This window comes from Antechinus flavipes, chromosome 3, assembly GCF_016432865.1.
Source record: "Antechinus flavipes isolate AdamAnt ecotype Samford, QLD, Australia chromosome 3, AdamAnt_v2, whole genome shotgun sequence".
NCBI lineage: Eukaryota > Metazoa > Chordata > Mammalia > Dasyuromorphia > Dasyuridae > Antechinus > Antechinus flavipes.
In genome coordinates, this window is record NC_067400.1 from 39,430,403 (window position 1) to 39,448,971 (window position 18,569).

The 18,569-nt window shown below is 34.9% G+C and overlaps 1 long non-coding RNA gene across 1 annotated transcript in view; it reads left to right on the forward strand.

The window, feature by feature from the left end:
* Positions 1-18,569, forward strand: part of LOC127552913 (uncharacterized) — a 239,524-nt gene that overhangs the window by 218,986 nt on the left and 1,969 nt on the right. Inside the window, exon 7 of the long non-coding RNA XR_007951615.1 lies at positions 18,044-18,149. This is a non-coding gene — a long non-coding RNA (uncharacterized LOC127552913). The remainder of the gene's footprint in view (positions 1-18,043; positions 18,150-18,569) is intronic.

An 18,569-nucleotide genomic window follows, 5' to 3' on the forward strand; every position in this document is an offset into this window, starting at 1 on the left:
AGAAGGGATTTTCTCTTAGATACAATTTGGCCTTAGGCTTGTACTTTTGCTGTTCTGGTGCCTCCCCAGTGATTGGCTTAGCTCAGTTTTTATCAAATACTAAGTACTTAATAAATGTTTACTGATCGATTAGATTTTCTGGATTTAAAAACCAGATTCTGGTTTTTAAATGAAATTAATTAAATTAAGTTAAAAATTAAAAAAAAAAACCCAAATTCTGAAGAGTTGGTCAAGTCTACTTTGCCTCATCCTGATTTTAGGACTATCTGGAACTGATGATCATTGGGTTCTGCGCTGAGAAGCTGAAACATGGAGTTCAGTGACCCAGTTGTATGGACCATGAAATCTTTGGAGCTGTGTCTTTAAATTGCCACTCTTCTGGAAAAGACTTTCTAAAACAACTAAACATTGCCTGGAAATTAAAGCATTCCCTAAAAGTCCATTTCAGAGAATTGAGCAAACATTGTTCATTACTTCATTCATTCTTTCATCCATTCACCAGTAAGCATTTTATTCAGTATCTTCAACCAGGGCAAAGACTACCACCAATATGGAAATAGGAGAAAGGGAACCACTATATGTATGTATAAAGATTAGTCAACGTAAAATCTTTGCAAAATAAATGCTATATTATGGAGGAGGGGGAAACTAGGGAATCAAGAAAAACTTCCTATAGAAGGCTCTTAGAATGAACATATGCATTATATCTTTATTAAAATTTTAAAAAATGGAACGAATAACAACCATAAAACAAGTTAAACTGAATCACTCAAAAGTATCAAATACAAAGTTGATCCTAAAGAGGAATTATGAGAGGCCTCTCCTCTCCCTCCTCCCCAGTTTTTCTGCGGTGGATGTGAGACATTATATATAATATCAGATTTTGTTTTTGTTTTTGATTTTTTTAAAGGCATTGGTTAGCTTTACTGATTTATGCCTGGAAGGGACCTTAGACATCATCTGGTCCAGGTGTCCAGGGGATCCAGGAATCCCCTTTGTGGATAGATTTTAAAGGATACATAAATTTAGATGGGAAAAAATAAGGAAAGAAGGAAAGAAAGAAAAAAAGGGGGAGAAGGAAGAAAAAAAGGAAAGAAAAAAAGAAGAAGCTATTTAGTTTCAGCCCTTCATTTTAGAGATTTGGCCTAAAGTAACTTGCCCAGTCATACAAGTGTTATTTCTACCTACCCTAGGAGAGAGCACCCCTCTTCACTTTGCCATTAACATTTGGTATTGAGTTTAATGTCTTTATTGAGAAAGAAAGGTAAGACTTAACAACAGTCTTGAATGAGCAACATCAAAGAGAGAGCATTAACAAAATTCTTTTGGAGAAAAAAAAATCTGGAATATCAAAGGAAATAATTTGGGGGGGGGGAAGGGTGAAGAAAGTAGAGGCGTGAAACCCTATTAGAAAGTAGCAGTCACCAGAACAATTTGGTATTGGTTTTAATATAGGAGAAGAGATCAACTAGACAAAAGAGAAAAATAAATAAATTAACTCAACAAGGAGTATTTGATAAATCTGGAAATAAATTACTTAGGAAAGTTCTAAGAACTTCTGAGAAAACCAGAAAGCAATCTAACAGAAATCAGGCTTAGGCCAACATCTTACAACATATTCTACAGTAAATTCAAAATGGATTTGTGACCTGACTATTAAAGGGGATTACATGCAAAAATTAGAAGAAGATAAATCATATTTCACAACTATGTACAGAGGATAAGTACTTAGCCAAATAAGGGGAAAGATCAACAACAGAGATAAAATAGATCATTTTAGTTGCATAAAATTGAATTAGTTTTGAACAAATAATAAATATAAGATAAGAAGGTAAGTGTATGACTAGAGGGAAAAACTTTTTATCCAATATTTTCAATTTGCTGTCTGACCTATTAAAACCACTAACAAATATATAACCAAAGGTTCATTGATATGGTGGAATATCTGTCTATTGTAAGGAATAACCAACACAAATGAATACAGAGAAACTCTAAATGAACATGATTTACATGAATTGATGAAGAATAAAGTAGAGGGAGAACAATGCACAGATTCAACAACATAAATGGAAAGAACAACCACAAAACAATTTAAACTGAATAAGGCAAAAATATTAGGAATAAAGGACTCCTAATATGACTTATGAAATGACACATGCTATCTTTACATCCCTTTTTGCCAAGGTGGCATGTTCATGGCTGTGGGATGTTATACATAATATAAAAGGTTGTTGTTTTTTTTTTTTTTTAAGTTGATTGCCTTGCTAATTTTTTTCCTTTTCTTGTTTTTTTAATTTTTTTTTCTTGCTAGAGACTGAAAATAGGGGAACAATTGAAAGACAAAAAAAAAATCAATAAAAATATGATACTTTAATTGGGCAGATTTCCTAACTGTGAACATTTATATAGTTCTGCAAAAGTCTCTCTGCCCTCATTAGTTATCTTATTTAATACTCACAGCAGTTTTGTGAAGCAGGTTTTATAGGCATCGTGTCCCAATTTTATAGATGAAGAAATGGAGGTTCAAAGAGTAAAAAACTTGCCTATAGTCAAATAGCTAGTGTCAGAAGTAGGATATGAACTCAGAACTTTTCTGACTCTAAATACGGCCTTCTATATCTGCCAAATGGTCATCAAACTCTCCAGTGAGGGGAGCACACTGTCCCCTGAGCTATTGTTTTCTACTTTTGAATTCTAAACTACCCAAAATAATTATTTATTTTATTGTTCTACCATTTCTGACTCTTCATGAACCTACTTGGGATTTTCTTGGCAAAGATACTAGAACAGTTTGCTATTTCCTTCTCCAGCTCAATTTATAGGTGAGGAAACTGAGACAAGGAAGGTTAGGTGACTTGCTCAGTGTCATAGACAACAAGTAAGTGTCTGAGGCTGAAGTTGAACTCAGGATGATGAATCTAGCTGTTTTCCAGCCCAGGGCCCTACCTATTGCCCCCACGTAGTTATCCCATTGTAATTACATATTGCCCACTTATTATTTATCCACGATAACAATAAATCTGGAATAATAGATTTTTTCACATTATCTCATTTAAACTTTCCAATAATACTATAAGGTAGGTACTAGCATTATGATCATTGTACAAAAGAAGATAAATGAGGCTAAGACAGTTATCCATCCCAGCTATTAAGTCTAAGAGACAGGATATAAAGCCTGTGCTCATTCCACTAAGTGCCCCAACTTTCCCATTAGCCTGCTTGATTAGCACCCATATAAAGAATATGTCAGACCCAAGTAAGAATGGTGTTAGTGAGAGAATGTCTTCAGAGAAATGGACAAGTTGTTCTTGTTGAGAATAGAAAATCATTCTTTCCTTTTTGATCTGATTTTTCTTGTGCAGCAAGAGAATTGCATAAATATGCCTACACATATTGGATTTAACATATATTTTAACATGTATAACATATATTGGATTGCTTGTCCTCTAGGGGAGGGGTGGAGGTAAGGTGGAGAAAATTTGAAACATAAGGCTACACAAGGGTCAATGCTGAAAAATTATCTGTGCATATATTTTGAAAATAAAAAACTTTTAAAAAGAAAGAATAGAAAATGAATAAATGCAAGTAAACACCTAATATACCTAAAAATTGTGTTTCTTAAATATTTTAAGGCTTTTTAGTTTATTTAAAACATTTAAAAAATAAACATAATTTATTTGTTTATTTAAAATGTTTATCTTGTTTCTTGCAGACTCACATCATAGACTTTATAGCTCAAATGGTTTCCTTTTCTTCCTTATTGATAAATACCTCTTGAAATCTGAGACCTTACATCATCATTTTTTTTCTTTTCAGCATTATTTTATTTTTCCATTTGTATGTAAAGATCATGTTCAGCATTCTTTTGTAAGATTTTGAGTTCCACATTATGAAATGCAAAATGAATAATTATATTAAATTTAAAAGGTCATGTGCAAACAAAATCAATGCAGCCAAGTTTAAAAGGGAAGCAGAAAATAGGGGGTGTGGTTTATATCCAGTGTTTCTGATAAAAGCCTCATTTCTAAAATATATAGAAACAACTCAGATTTATATGACTAAAAGCCATTCCCCCAATGATATGATATGAAAGGATATGGACAGACAATTTTCAGATGAAGAAATCAAAACCATTTCTAATCATATGAAAAAATGCTCTAAATTACTATTGATTAAAGAAATGCAAATTAAGACAACTCTGAGGTATTATCTCACACCTCTCAGATTGACTAAGATGACAGGAAAAGATAATGATAAATGTTGGAGGAGATGTGGGAAAATATTGTTGGTAGAGTTGTGAACTGATCCAACCATTCTGGAGAGCAATTTAGAACTATGGCCAAATTGCTATAAAACTATGCATACTCTTTGATACAGCAGTATCTCTACTGGGTTTATATCCCAAAGAGATCTTAAAGGATGGAAAGGAACCCTTATATGCAAAAACATTTATGGCAGCCCTTTTTGTAGTGGCAAGAAACTGGAAACTGAGTGGATATCCATCAATTGGAGAATCACTGAATAAATTATGGTATATGAATATTATGGAATATCATTGTTCTATAAGAAACAACCAGCAGGATGATTTCAAAGAGGCTGGAGAGAGACTTATGTGAATTGATGCTAAGTGAAATGAGCAGAACCAAGAGATCACTGTACACGGCAACAAGACTATATGAGGATCAATTCTGATGGACGTGGTTCTCTTCAACAATGAGGTGATTCAGATCAGTTCCAATGGTCTTGTGTTGTAGAGAGCCATCAGCACCCAGAGAGAGAACTGTGAGAACACATCATAACATTTTCACTCTTTTTGTTGTTGTTTGCTTACATTTTATTTTATTTCTCATTTTTTTCCTTTTTGATTAGATTTTTCTTGTGCAGCAAGATAATTGTATAAATATGTATGCATAGATTGGATTTAATATATATATATATTTTACCAATATGTTTAATATATTGGATTACTTGCCATCTGGGGAAGGATTTAGGGAAGTGGGGGGAGAATTGGAATACAAGGTTTTGCAAGGGTTAATGCTGAAAAATTATCCATGCACACTTTTTGAAAATTAAAAAAGCTTTAATAAGAAAAAAATATATATAGTACCAAAAAAATAGAAAAAAGAAAAAGAATATGTAGCTCATAATTCTGGATAGATATATGTAGAATTTTGATATAATTGTGTCAAATTAATTAATTCTGATTGGAATAGAGTAGGGGTCCAAAAGGATTATCTCTCGCAGCCACTAAAGTGATTTTCTTGAAGTACAGGTCTGACTATGTCACCCCTCTACTCAATTAGCTCTTAATGGTTCCTGTCATCTCCAAGATCAAATACAAAAATCATTTCCTTGGCATTCAAAGCCCTTCATAACTCAGCCCAATCCTGTCTTTCTAGTCTTCTTACATATATATAGTCTTTGACTCAGTAACACTGACCTTCCACAAACAAAACTATCCATCTCTTGCCTCTGGGCATCTTCTCTGCTCATTTCCCCTGCCTGGAATGCTCTCTCTCTTTTTCTGGGACTACTGACCTTCCTGGCTTCTTAAAATTTCATATTCTACAGGAAGCGTTTCCCAATTCCTTTTAATTCCAGTGCCTTCCTTCTCTTATTAATTTCCTGTTTGTCTTGTATGTAGTTTTTTGGTACTTATTTATTTACATGTCATCACCATCAGACTATGAATCCCTTGAAGTCTAGGACTATCTTTTGCTCCAGCAACATAGCTGGAGCTCAATAACTGTTGACTGTTAATTGACATCTTCCATGATCCTGGCAAATACAGTCAGTGAACAAATCTCCCTGCTTTATGACAGACACCCTTGATGTGAGCCTGGAAAATGTCATTTATCTTTTCTGAAGCTTGGTTTCCTCATCTGTGAAATGAGTATAATAATAGCACCAACCTCACAGGCATGTTGTGAATATCAAATGGGATAAAAGCATTTTGCAAACCTTTAAGAGTTATTTGTAGGTAAATGTATGTGCTATAAATACCATAGAATGTAAGCTTCTTGAGAGTAGGAGTTTTCACTTTTTTTCTTTGCTCCCCTAGCACCTAGAACAGTGCCTGACACATAGTAGGTGTTTAATTAATGATTGTCAGTTAATTGAAATACTTCACATCTACTGTGTATCTTTCATGTACCTATTTAGTACACCCTTCCAATAAGAATATAATCTCTTTGAAAGTGGGATTTTGTTTTTGCCTTTCTAAGTATCACCAGTGTTTAGCACGATACTTTGCAAGTGCTTGTTAATTGATTGAGACAATAATGATTGTATATACTTAGAGATCTGGGAAATAAAGCTATTTCTGCAATTGTTTCTGAAGATCTCTTATAAGATATCATCACATACCACGGGTTGGAGGGAAATATTTTGCAGCATGGAGTAATGGACCTGGTTCTGTAAGGAAGACCCAAATTAAGCATCTTGTGCCTCTATTTTCTCACATTTAAAATAAAACAGGTTGGACTGAAATACTTCTAGCTCTAAACTTTGATTCTATGAATGGAATCTCGTGTTATCTTTCCCCCCAGAACCTAAGCCTGTGGGCTTCCTTGGCCCAGTCTGTGACCTTCTGAGCTAGGTTGTGATTTAATCTTTATTTGTTCCCAGATCTTAAGCATCACATCATCCCTAAGAGCCTGTGTGGATCTCCTGGAGATACAGGCTACTCTTTGGAGAAGGGCATATGGAAGAGAGGTGAAGGCCATATTTGGTCATTAAGCCTTCATTTCACAGATTAGCTGATTCTCAGAATTCAGAGGGTCCTCAAGTCATTCTCTACATACCTCTGAAACACCAGTTTGATTAGGTCACTTATCTGCTCAAGATGTCTTGGTAGCTCCCTATGGTGTTCTAAGATAAAATACAAACTATTTCATTTTGCATTAAATGCCCTTCAGTCTGTAGCCAAATTCACCTTTCTGGGATGACTTGACCTTGTACCCTCTACATTTATTTATTTATTTATTTTGGAGTCAATCAAGGTTAAAAGACTTAACTCTTAGTTGTCACACTGTTAGTAAGTGTCTGAGGTCATATTTGAACCCTCCTGATTCTCTATCCACTGCAATACTTGGCTATCCCTGCCTCTCCTATATTTCCAGCTATCTTAAGATATTTGACCAGGCATTCTTTAATTCAATGTCAATAGCTTTTTTTTTTTCTTCAATAGTGTTTTATTTTTCCAAATACATATAAAGATAGTTTTCAATATTCATTTTTGTAAGACTTTTGTGTTCCAATTTTTTCTTCCTCCCCAATATAGCAAGCAATCTGATATAGGTTAAATATGTGCAATCCTTTAAAATATGTTATGATATATGTTATGTTGTGCAAAAAAAAATAAGTCCAAGAGGGAAAAAATGAGGAAAAAAAATAGCAAGCAAACAAACAAAAGTTGAAAACAGTATGCTGAAGCATTTAATCTCCATAGTTCTCTCTCTGGATATGGATAGTATTTTCCATCCCAAGTCTGTTGGAATTATCAATAGCTTTTTTGCTGTTCCTGGAACATGACAATTTTTTTTTCTGAATAAATGAATAATGGCTTATCCAATAAGCCATTTCATAGAATGAAAAACAAAACGAGAGAAAACAAAATCAATGCAGCAAAACTTTTGCAGGCTAAATCACATAATTATTGCATTGCTTTGACTAACAGTGTTTTCTTAGACAAGTATCCATGTCTCATGAAGTCCTGCTATGAATCAAACTTATCTCATTGTTGTACCTTGTAGTCGGAACAACTCATTGCACAGCCAGAGGTATAAGTCTTATGTATCTTTTTCCTGATTGTCTCCCTGCTTGGAATTTTCTCCCTCCTTATCCTTAATTTTTTGGCTTCCTTTAGATTCCAGATAAAATTCAACTTTTTACAAGAGTCTTTGTCACTCTCTTTCCCTAAGTATCTTCTAAGTTTTACCAAGTATATCTCTTATCTATACATAATTATCTGTATATTTCATCATTAGAATTAGAACATGAACTCCATAACAAGGATCACTTTTGCCTTTGTAAGATTCACACTTAGCACAATGCCTAGCACTTAATAGCACATAATTAGCTTGTTGATGTTGATGACATATCTAGCATTTACTTGTGTGTGTTTTGTTCCCTCTCAAAAAAAAAAACAAAAAAAAAACAAAAACAAAAAAAAAACAAAAAACATTAAACAACCTGAATTGTCCATTGTGTCCCGCTAAGGCCAAGAGAAGATCCTCATCATGTTGTATGGACCCTCTCCCCTAAGTATTTAAAAGAAGACATAGGCATGCTGTTTAAGAGGAGGCATGAATGAGCTGTCATCAACCCTGGAATGAGGTCCCTATGGAAGAGATCACAGAATGGTGTCAATCTTTGATTTCTGTCTCTTCTCATTGACAGCTAGCTAGAATGGATGAATAGGGTTTGGCAACTTGGTTGACATGAATGCAAATCCTATGTCAATATTTCCTAGTTTTGTCACCCAGTCAAGTCACTTCAACACTCAGAATCTTAAAAGTTCTCATCTGTAAAATGGAGGCAATTTTATTTTCATTTTCAATCATTATTAACTTTTCCCTCTGGGATCATTCTCAGATTTTAAGAAAAACAGCTCCTTTATTTTACAAAGGAGGGAACAGAAGAGGGGAGAAGCTAGGTGTTTTGGGGAACTATGCCAGGGAAGAATTAGAAGACAAAATTTGAATCCCCAAGCTCCAAATTAAATTCTCCTTCCAAAGCCTTATTTTTATCTACATTCCAATTCTTTGTCCCTTTCTCAAGCTTTCTATTTCCCCAAGCCCTCATTTCTTCACTAAGATACTATTGATTCCATTCAAGATCACCCATTCCCAAGTCCCGTCTCCAGCCAATTCAGAAGGCTCAAAAACCCCATGCTCTCAAAGGGCCCTTGTGGAAAAATGGATGGATATGCTGATTAGTTAGGGGGTGTGGGACACTGACTTGGTCTGGATTTCCAGAAACCGGGAGTGTCTGGTAGAGAGGGAAGGAAGGAAGCTCTTTATGGTACTTATGAGCCCAGTAGCAGGGGGAAAGGGAAGATTTTCAAATGTAGGCTGCATAGCTGAAAGTCTAAGTGGGCTGATGAGTTTTTTGAAACTGTCTGATGATTTGTCCCCAGGGGTTAGCTAGACACTGGTGAAAAGCCAGGTTTTTGCATCATTGAGTGTGTGTGTAAGTGTGTGCAGAGTGGGGGAAGGGTGTCCAGGAAGATAAAAATGGTTCGAATATTCATTATTTCTAATGTGATGTTATGATTTAAAAAAATATAAGGTGGGGTTCAAACCCAAATGTTTCTAGCTCCAAGTCCAGTATTCTTCCCATGATGTCTCTGATCTTATAGCTTACGTTAAAAAATGTGTTATATTTTGCTTTTTACTAATTTTTATTTCTGAATGTATTCTCCTTTTGCTTCTCCAATAAGCCATCTCATGGAATGAAAAAAAAAAAGATAAAACAAAATCAATGCAGCAAAACTGAACAAGATAGCAAATAAGTGATTTGTATATATGTTTTAAAAATTGTGTTTATGTTTATATGTGCACAGTCTCCCACATAGAATGCAAACTCTTTGAGAAGGAATTTTGTCTTGTGCCCCCAAGGTCAAGAACAGCATCAGGTATGCAGAAGGTAACATGCTTATAGATCTATGCACTATTCAAGGCTCCTACTTCTCCACCCCAGTAAAGTTTGGAAGGAAATGCATTTTAAAATTTCTTCTCAGGGACTACTTAGTTATTATAATGAGAAAACATTCCAGAGATTTTCTCACTATCTTTTAAGCTCTTTCTTGACCACACTTCATCCCCAGTATGTTAAAGTCTGCTTCTTCCTTGTACTTCCACTTAAAACTATTTTGGTATCCTAGGTTTCACTGTCATAAATCATCACGGGAGAATATTTGTTATTAAAAAGAAAAACTGAACTTTTATTTTAGGGGGAAATTGGGCTCATAAAACCTGTACAATTTCCCAAAGAAATGGGTAGAGGTAGGAGAAGGGGGAAATAGAGTGAGTGGATAGAACTGACTTTTTTCTTTTTTTTTTTTTTTTAATAACTTTTTATTGACAGAACCCATGCCAGGATAATTTTTTACAACTTTTTTTTTGTTTGTTTGTTTTTTATTTTATTTTATAATAACTTTTTATTGACAGAACCCATGCCAAGGTAATTTTTTTTACATTATCCCTTGCACTTGCTTCTGTTCTGATTTTTCCCTTCCCTCTCCTCCATCCCCTCCCCTAGATGGCAAGCAGTCCTATATATGTTTTTTTTTTTAAAGAAATATTCTATTATTTTTTAAAATAACTTTTTATTGATAGAACTCATGCCAGGGTAATTTTTTACAGCATTATCCCTTGCATTCACTTCTGTTCTGATTTTTCCCCTCCCTCCCTCCACCCCCTCCCCTAGATGGCAAGCAGTCCTTTACATGTTGAATAGGTTACAGTATATATATGTGTGCAGAACCAAACAGTTCTCTTGTTGCACAGGGAGAATTGGATTCAGAAGGTTGAACTAACCCGGGAAGAAAAACAAAAATGCAGACAGTTTACCTTCATTTCCTAGTGTTCTTTCTTCGGGTGTAGCTATGACTTTTTTCAAGATATTACTAAACTCTGTTTTCTAGAGCTAAAGCTCAGTAAGTAGCCTGTGCCTGAGTTTGGCATACCAACAATTCTTTGCTCTCACTCTCTGGCAAAATTACCTAATGATTGTATTGCTTTGACTAATACCAGGTGTTTTCTAAGCTCAAAAAAGCTTCATGTCTCATGAAGTCCTTCTATGAATCAAAGTTTTCTCATTGTTGTTACTCCTTATAGTCAGGGATGGCTATACAGAGGTATAAGTATTGATATCTCCCCACCTTGTCTCATGTCCCCCACACTGGGAATAGAGCTCCAGCACAGGTCCTTGCTTGTGAGCCATTTCCCTCACTTTGAAATTATGAAATCAAACTTCTGTTTGATTCCTGACTGCTCTGTCTCTAGTCTGCTTTTTTGGGTCTCTGGCTACTCATAATTTAGAGATCAGTTTGGTCTAGTTGACACTAGAAGTAAAAAAATCACGAACTCAAATTCCTTCTCTGGGTGATCCTGAGTCTCGGCTGTTGTTCAGTCATGTTTAACTCTTTATGACCACTATAGAACACCAATACTTTCTATGGTATTTTCTTGGTCATGATACTGACTTGCCATTTCCTTCTCCAACCCATTTTACAGATGAGGAAATGGAAGCAAATAGAGTAAAATGACCTTTCCAGGGTCACAGAGTTAGCAAGTTTCTGAGACTGGATTCAGACTCAGGTCTTCCAAACTTTAGACCAAACATTCTACATAGAGCCACGTAGATGCCATAGGTTTTTCTCTGAAGAAAGGAGGAAAACCAGATCCTTGAAAAATTCAGTTTAGTTGGCTGGCTATTTTTATTATCTCATTATCTCATCAAAAAATTACTTATTGTACTCCTTGAGGGCAGGCAGGGAAGGGGCCAAGCATTATTCACTATCTCCTTCCATTACTGTGTCTGGCACAGAATATTCGATTATCTGACCATTCTGTCTTCTTTTTTGTGTGTCCCCAGTGCTTAGCATACAGTAGGTACTTAATAAATGCTTGATTGATTGACACTTGAAAATATTAAAATGGATGGAGATCGGTAATCTTGGTAAGATTTTTTTTTCAGAATTGGATTTTAATTTTGGCTTTGAAATTATCTAGGTTCATAGTTTTGAAAACATATTTCCTTTTTTAAAAAATTTAATTTAAAAATACATATTTCTTTATGAATCATGTTGGGATAAAAAAATCAGAACAAAAGGTAAAAACCACAGGAGAGAGAAAAAAAAGAACAAAAAGAAGTGAACATAAATGTGTTGATTTACATTCAATTTTCACAGTTCTTTTTCTGGATGTAGATGACATTTTCTATCCAAAGTTTATTGGGATTGCCTTGGATCTTTGTAAGATTTAAGTATAAGGCAGGAATCATTATACTTTTGTCTTTATTATCTCAGCATCTAGCCCAGAGTAGAAACCTGAAAAATGTTATTAAATTGAATTATTGAATGATGGTGGAATAATAAGCCAGTGTTTACACTCCATATAGATTCAACAAACACTTAAATTCCCTTTATGAGCTAGATACTCAGTTTTTAGATTACAAAGGGAAAAAACCCAATGAGTTTCTACCTTCAAGAAAGTTACATTCTAGATGTTGAGGGGGAGGGAATTCCATAAGTTCACAGATAAGTAAACACACTGTAACAAGAGGAGGGAGAGACAGAGACTAGACCTGGGACTCAAGTGGCAAAGGGATCTTCCAGGTTGATGTCTTTTTTGCCATCCAGTCTTAAAAAATGACTTAAACTACTCAGTGGGATAAGTGACTTGCACAAAGCCACACAGTCAGTACATGTCAGAGACAGGTCAGCTCCCTATCTACAAGATCACACTGCCTCCTTGAGGATGGATAGCTAAAAACAATGACTTTCACAAAATAATGTATTTTCTTGGATAGTTGGGGATTCAGATTTCCCCTAGTTAAATGAAGATGAGAGATTTCCCTATATGTTTGATTCTCCTTGTTAGCTTTTATTTTTCCTATTTTTTCCCCTGTATATTTGTCTAATCTATTTATTAAAATAAGGGTAGTGTTGACTGTTTCCATATATAACAAAAAGATCACAAAATGATTTATATAATTAGCACACTCTAATTTCATGACAAACCTGTGAAGTCTTTGATGTTGTTATTTTTAACTCCATTGCACAGATGAAGAAACTGAAGGTTAGGAAAATTAAGGCAATCGGGTAGCTCAGTGGATAGTATGTTTAGTCTAGAATCAGGAAGCCCTGAGTTCAAATCCAGCCTCAGACACTTATTAGCTGTGCCACCTGGACAAGTCACTTAACCTTGTTGAGCTTAGTTTCCTTACCTAGAAAATGAGCTGGAGAGAGAAATGGCAAACTATTCCAGTACTTTTGCCAAGAAAATCCCAAGTAGGGTCACAAAGAATCAGACATGACTGAAAAATGACTCAACAACAGCAACAAAATAAAGATTAAATGACTTCTCCAGCATCACAGAATTACTAAGAATTGGGAATTGAATATCCACCATTTGGTTGCAGATCTAGTCCTTTAGTTGTAGGCTCTTCTGCTTCTTCCCTTTCCAGTTTATGCTCAGTTTAGCAACCAGTTTGATATTCTTTTGTTTTTTGGAGGCAATCAGGATTAAGTGATTTACCTAGGGTCACACAGCTAGCAAGTGTCTAAGGCTGAATTTGAGCTCAGGTTCTCTTGACTAAAGGGCTGATAATCTAGTCACTGTATCATCTAGTTTTTCCTAATGTGTTAATCCTAAAGCACAAATCTGACCTTGCTCCTATTCTGCTCAAAATTCATTGGCTCCCTATTGCTCTAGGCTCAAATGTAGATTTTTTTATTTTGGCATATAAGATACAAAACTTCCAGAGAGAAAACTATGAAGACTGAATGAAGAGCAGAGCATATTATTTTCACCTTTTTAAATTTGTTTTTTGCTTATTCTTTCTCCTGTTTTTTTTTTCCCTTTTGTTCTGATTTTTCTTTCACAAAATGACATATGGAGATAAGTTTGAAATGATTGAGTGTATAGTCTATATTAGATTATTTGCTATTTTGGGGAGAGGGAAGGGAGGGGAAGGAAGGAAAAAAAATTCGAACTTAAAATATTACAAAAATAAATGTTAAAAATTCTCTTTGTGAAGGAAAGGGACCCACGTGTGCAAAAATGTTTGTGGAAGCCCCCTTCATAGTGGCAAGAAACTAGAAACTGAGTGGATGCCCATCAATTGGAGAATGACTGAATAAGTTATAGTATAGGAATGTTACAGAATATTGTTCTGTAAGAAATGACCAGCAGGATGATTTCAGAGAGGCCTGGAGAGACCTACAAGAACTGATGCTAAGTGAAATGAGCAGAGCCAGGAGATCATTGTACACGGCAACAAGACTATACAATAATCAATTCTGATAGATATGGCTCTCTTCAACAATGAAGTGATTGATGCCAGTTCCAATGATCTTGTGATGAAGAGAGCCATTTGCACCCAGAGAGAGGTAGGAACTGAATGTGGATTGCAACATAGTATTTTCACTTTTTTGTTGTTTGCTTGCTTTTTATTTTCTTTCTCATTTTTTTTTCCTTTTTGATCTGATTTTTCTTGTGCAGCAAGATAATTGTATAAATATGTATGCTTATATTGAATTTAACATATTTTTTACCATGTTTAACATATATTGGGTTGCTTGCCATTTAGAGGAGGGGGTGGAGGGAAAGAGGAGAATATTTGAAACACAGGGCTATGACAAGGTTCAATGTTGTCAAATTATCCATGCATATGTTTTAAAAATAAAAAGCTTTAAAAAAAAATCATTATAATAAAATATGTAACAATATTTTCATGGGACATTTGCTCATTTTTATCACATAAAGTTTTAATTCATCTAGAGTTGTTTATGATAGATTATTGTAAAGATACTGCATTGATTAATTTTTGTCCAAGAGACTCTGAGAGCTTGATTGTGCTGAGCACTCCTTGTGCTGAACAGAGGGGAAATAATTCTAAAACTTAAAAATCTTACTACTAATTTCATTTTATATCAAAGATTGCAAGTGTTTCCCAAATTTTACCTTTGTTAAGAATGTTAAAGTTAGAAATTAAAATTCAAAAAAGAAAAGAAAATTTTCTTAGCATGAAGCTGGAAAAATAAAATACTATTGAATTTGTGAAAAACAAAACAAAACAAAAAACTAAGCCAGAGACAATTGGCTCATAAAATTCTGAACTTTAATCAGTGAGATTTCAATTTTTCTGAATCTTTATGCCTTCCCCCTTCCTTCTCCCTCCTTCTCTCTTATTAGAATGTAAGCTCCTCAAAGGCAGGGGCTGTTATGGTTGCTTATATTTCCATCTTTAGAACTCCAAACAGGGCCTGGCACATAATAAACACTTAATGCTTTTTTCATTCATTCATTCATTCATTTCATAGTCTGGCTGCAACTAATCCTTGTAGGCTGACTGTGTGCTATTTCCAGGAGGTAGCATTTCATCTCCTCCTTTCTTGTCCCTGAGGTGTTGAATGTTTTCTCCTTCTTTACCTCTGTTTTTTTTTTTTTTTTTAAATCTCTAGCTCCATTCTAGACTCATAACAAATGTTTACTTTTCTGAGAATCCCTTCTTGGTTTCCCCATTTATAAGTTTTCCTGATCTTTTGCTACTATTTGGTTTAGATTTTGTACTTATTTCTGTTTTGTTGTTCCTCCAGCAGAATGTAAGCATCTTGAAGGCAGGACCTGTTTCTCTATTGCCATTGGATCTCCAGAGTTTATTTAGCACACAGTCTGAATTACAACTGCCTGAAATATAAGTTTTGCATAAGTTCCCTCCTAATCTTGATATTATTCTGGTTTGCTTTCTGGAATAGAGACCGATTTAGGGCAGGATCTCAAGGATTCAGCAGCTATCTGGGTAATGAACAGCTCAGTGTATTCTGTCATCAGATTCCTCTTCACAAAACCTTGACCCCACTCCTGGGGCCTAATAGAGGTGCTATAGGGCCCTGGAGCTGGGGTCAGAGGTGACGAATCCCATCCATCCGAAGGAATGTTCCTCTGGATCTTCCTGGTTGAGATCTGGTTTTGCCCTTTTTGCCTTCATGGCAATAACTCAATGATGAATGTCCTTGTATCACTTTGGGGATTGATGGAGACTTTTGGGATAATTCCACCAAACTCTTAGCTCTGGAATGATAATGCTTTAAAAAAAATAACCCGCAAACTGAAATTATTTTTTAGGAAGGTTTCTTTGGAATAAGATTGGTTGAAAGAGGCTCTTTTCAAGGCTAAAAGAAATCTGTTGTCTCTTTCCCCAAATCCTACAAACTCTGATCCCCAAAAGAAAAAGTAGTCCTCTCTTTCTTTTGGCATTCCTCATAATATCCTTGACTTCAATATTTAGACAAATGTATCCATGACTGAGGACTCTTTTTCAATTCTGGAATCTCTGAGATTCCTTATAATTTTGACAGTCTCTTGTTTTTTACTTTACTGTGTGAGTTTAGGGCAAGCTTTTTAGCATCTCTGCCTCAGTTTCCCCTTTCTATTCACCAACTTAATTGGATGAGATGAGTTCTAAGTATCCTTCATGTTTTGACATTTTGTGTTTGAAACCTACCCTTCCAGCAGGACCTCACAAAAAAAAAATTATTCTTTTGGGAAATGCCAGGTAAATTATCCTTACTCTCTTCCATACCTAGCAAAACCTTCCTTTAACAAAGAATAAAGAGGGGGAAAACATTTCAGCAAAATTAACCAATACATCTGGAAGTCTGACAGTATATGCAATAATCCTACACCAATAGATTGCCAATTTAGCAAAGAAAAGGACATTTTCTGAACTCTTCTCCAGGGACTATCCTGCTGTAATAAAGAGTTTTTCTTTTTTTGGGTTTTTTAAAGAATAAAATAGAAATAAATCCAGTTTATGAACTCTTTCCTCTCTCTGATTCTTTCATATCCCAACTTAAACTATAGCTCCCAAATCAAATAAGTGTCAAGAGATAAGATGTCTGAGCAGTTGGTTTAAGTGTATGAAATGCTGCCTCGTCTGGAAGAGATTAGATTTGTATTCTGAGGACTTGAGTTCCAAAGCTGATTCTGCCTGTTTAATATCTATGTGACCGTAAGCAAATCTCTTGAACTTCCTGCCTCTCAATTTCTCATCTATAAAATAAAGGGCATGGATTAGATAACCTTGGAGGTCCCTCACAGATCTCAATCTATGATTCCAAGATGTGTGTTCAGATATGCCCTAAAGTCCATTCTGTGAAAAAAGATAAATGATTCAAGGCAATTCTAGTAGACTTGGTATGGAAAGTACCATCTATATCCAGAGAAAGAACTATGGGGATTGAATGTGGATGGAAGCATAGGATTTTTAACTTTTGTTGTTGTTGTTTGTTTGCTTGTTTGTGTTTTTTCTCTCATGATTTTTTTTTCCTTTTTGATTTGATTTTTTTTTTGTATAACACGATAAAGATGTAAATAAGTTTAAAAGAGTTGCACATATCTAACCTATATCAAATTGCTTGCTTTCTTGGAGAAGAAAGTAGTAAGGGAGGGAGGGAGAAAAATTTGGAACACAAAGTTTTACAAAAACATGTATTTGGAAAAATAAAATTCTGTTGGAGGAAAAAAAGATGAATGGTGAAGATTTCCTGAATTTTTGGATCTTAGAATGTTTCTGGTCCCACCAAAATGAATGTTTTTGAGCTAGATCTAATGCTGAAATGTCTGATTCTCTATGTACTGGCAGAGTGTCTGGTCTCATCTAAAATGCTCCATACTTTGCAACTCTAACAATTGTTGTGTAATCTTGAGGAAATCATTCTACCTGTGGCCTTCAGTTTTCTCATTTGTTAAATGGCTGGAGCCCCTTCCTATTCTTACTTGGATACCTCTTTCTATCCCAACCCATCACTGTCTTTTCAGTTTTCTTTTGTGCATTATTTGCCCCCATAAAATATAAGGCCTTTCAAGTTACATATTTTATCTTTCTTTCTTTCTTTCTTTCTTTCTCTTCTTCCCTTTCTCCCTCCCTCCCTCCCTTTCTTCCTTCCTTCCTTCTTTCTCTCCTTTTCTCTTTCTTTCTTTTCTTGTTTCTTCTTTCTTTTTCCTTTCTTCTTCCTTCCTTCTTTCTCTCCTTTTTTCTTTCTTTCTTTCCTTGTTCCTTCTTTTTTCTTCTTCCTTTCCTTTCTTTCTTTCTTCTTCCTTCTTTCTCTTTTCTTATTCCTTCCTCCCATCTTTTTTCTTCTTTTCTTTCCTTTTTTTCTTCCTTCCTTTCTTCTTTCTTTCTTTCCTTGTTCCTTCCTTCTTTTTTCTTCTTTTCTTCCTTCCTTTCTTCTTCCTTTCCTTCTTTCTCTCTTTCTCTCCTTTTCTTTTTCCTTCTTTCTCTCACTTTCTTTCTCATATTTGTATTCCAGCACTCAGCCCTGTGCCTGATGGGCAGTGAATACTTAATAAATGCTCATTGACTGAATGACTGATTAAGTGACTTACCCAGAATTCCACAGCCAGAATGGTCTAGAGGTAAGACCATTAGCCACAGTCCTTATTTCTAATTGGGAGCTAAATTTTAGTATACTACAACTCTTAGAGAAAACAAGATCATATTTTAGGCAAAAAGATCATGCTATAATTTTTATCTCATGTAAACTGAATACCATCATAATGGGGCTTTGTGCTATCATGATTGGGTTTGATTGTTATATATTTATAACAAGGTTGGTATAATTTTATGGGAAATATAATTCCATTGGATATACTTCAAGTGGGATACATCTGAACAACACTATGCAATTCCTTTTTACTCATCCTTTCTTATACCCATGAAAATAAGATTCTAGGAGAAACTATATCTTACACAACATGCACATTTTTGTGGTTGTGAAGAAACCTATGTGCTATATAATAATAGCTGCTTCCAGAATAGAATGTGAAAGAGAAAAT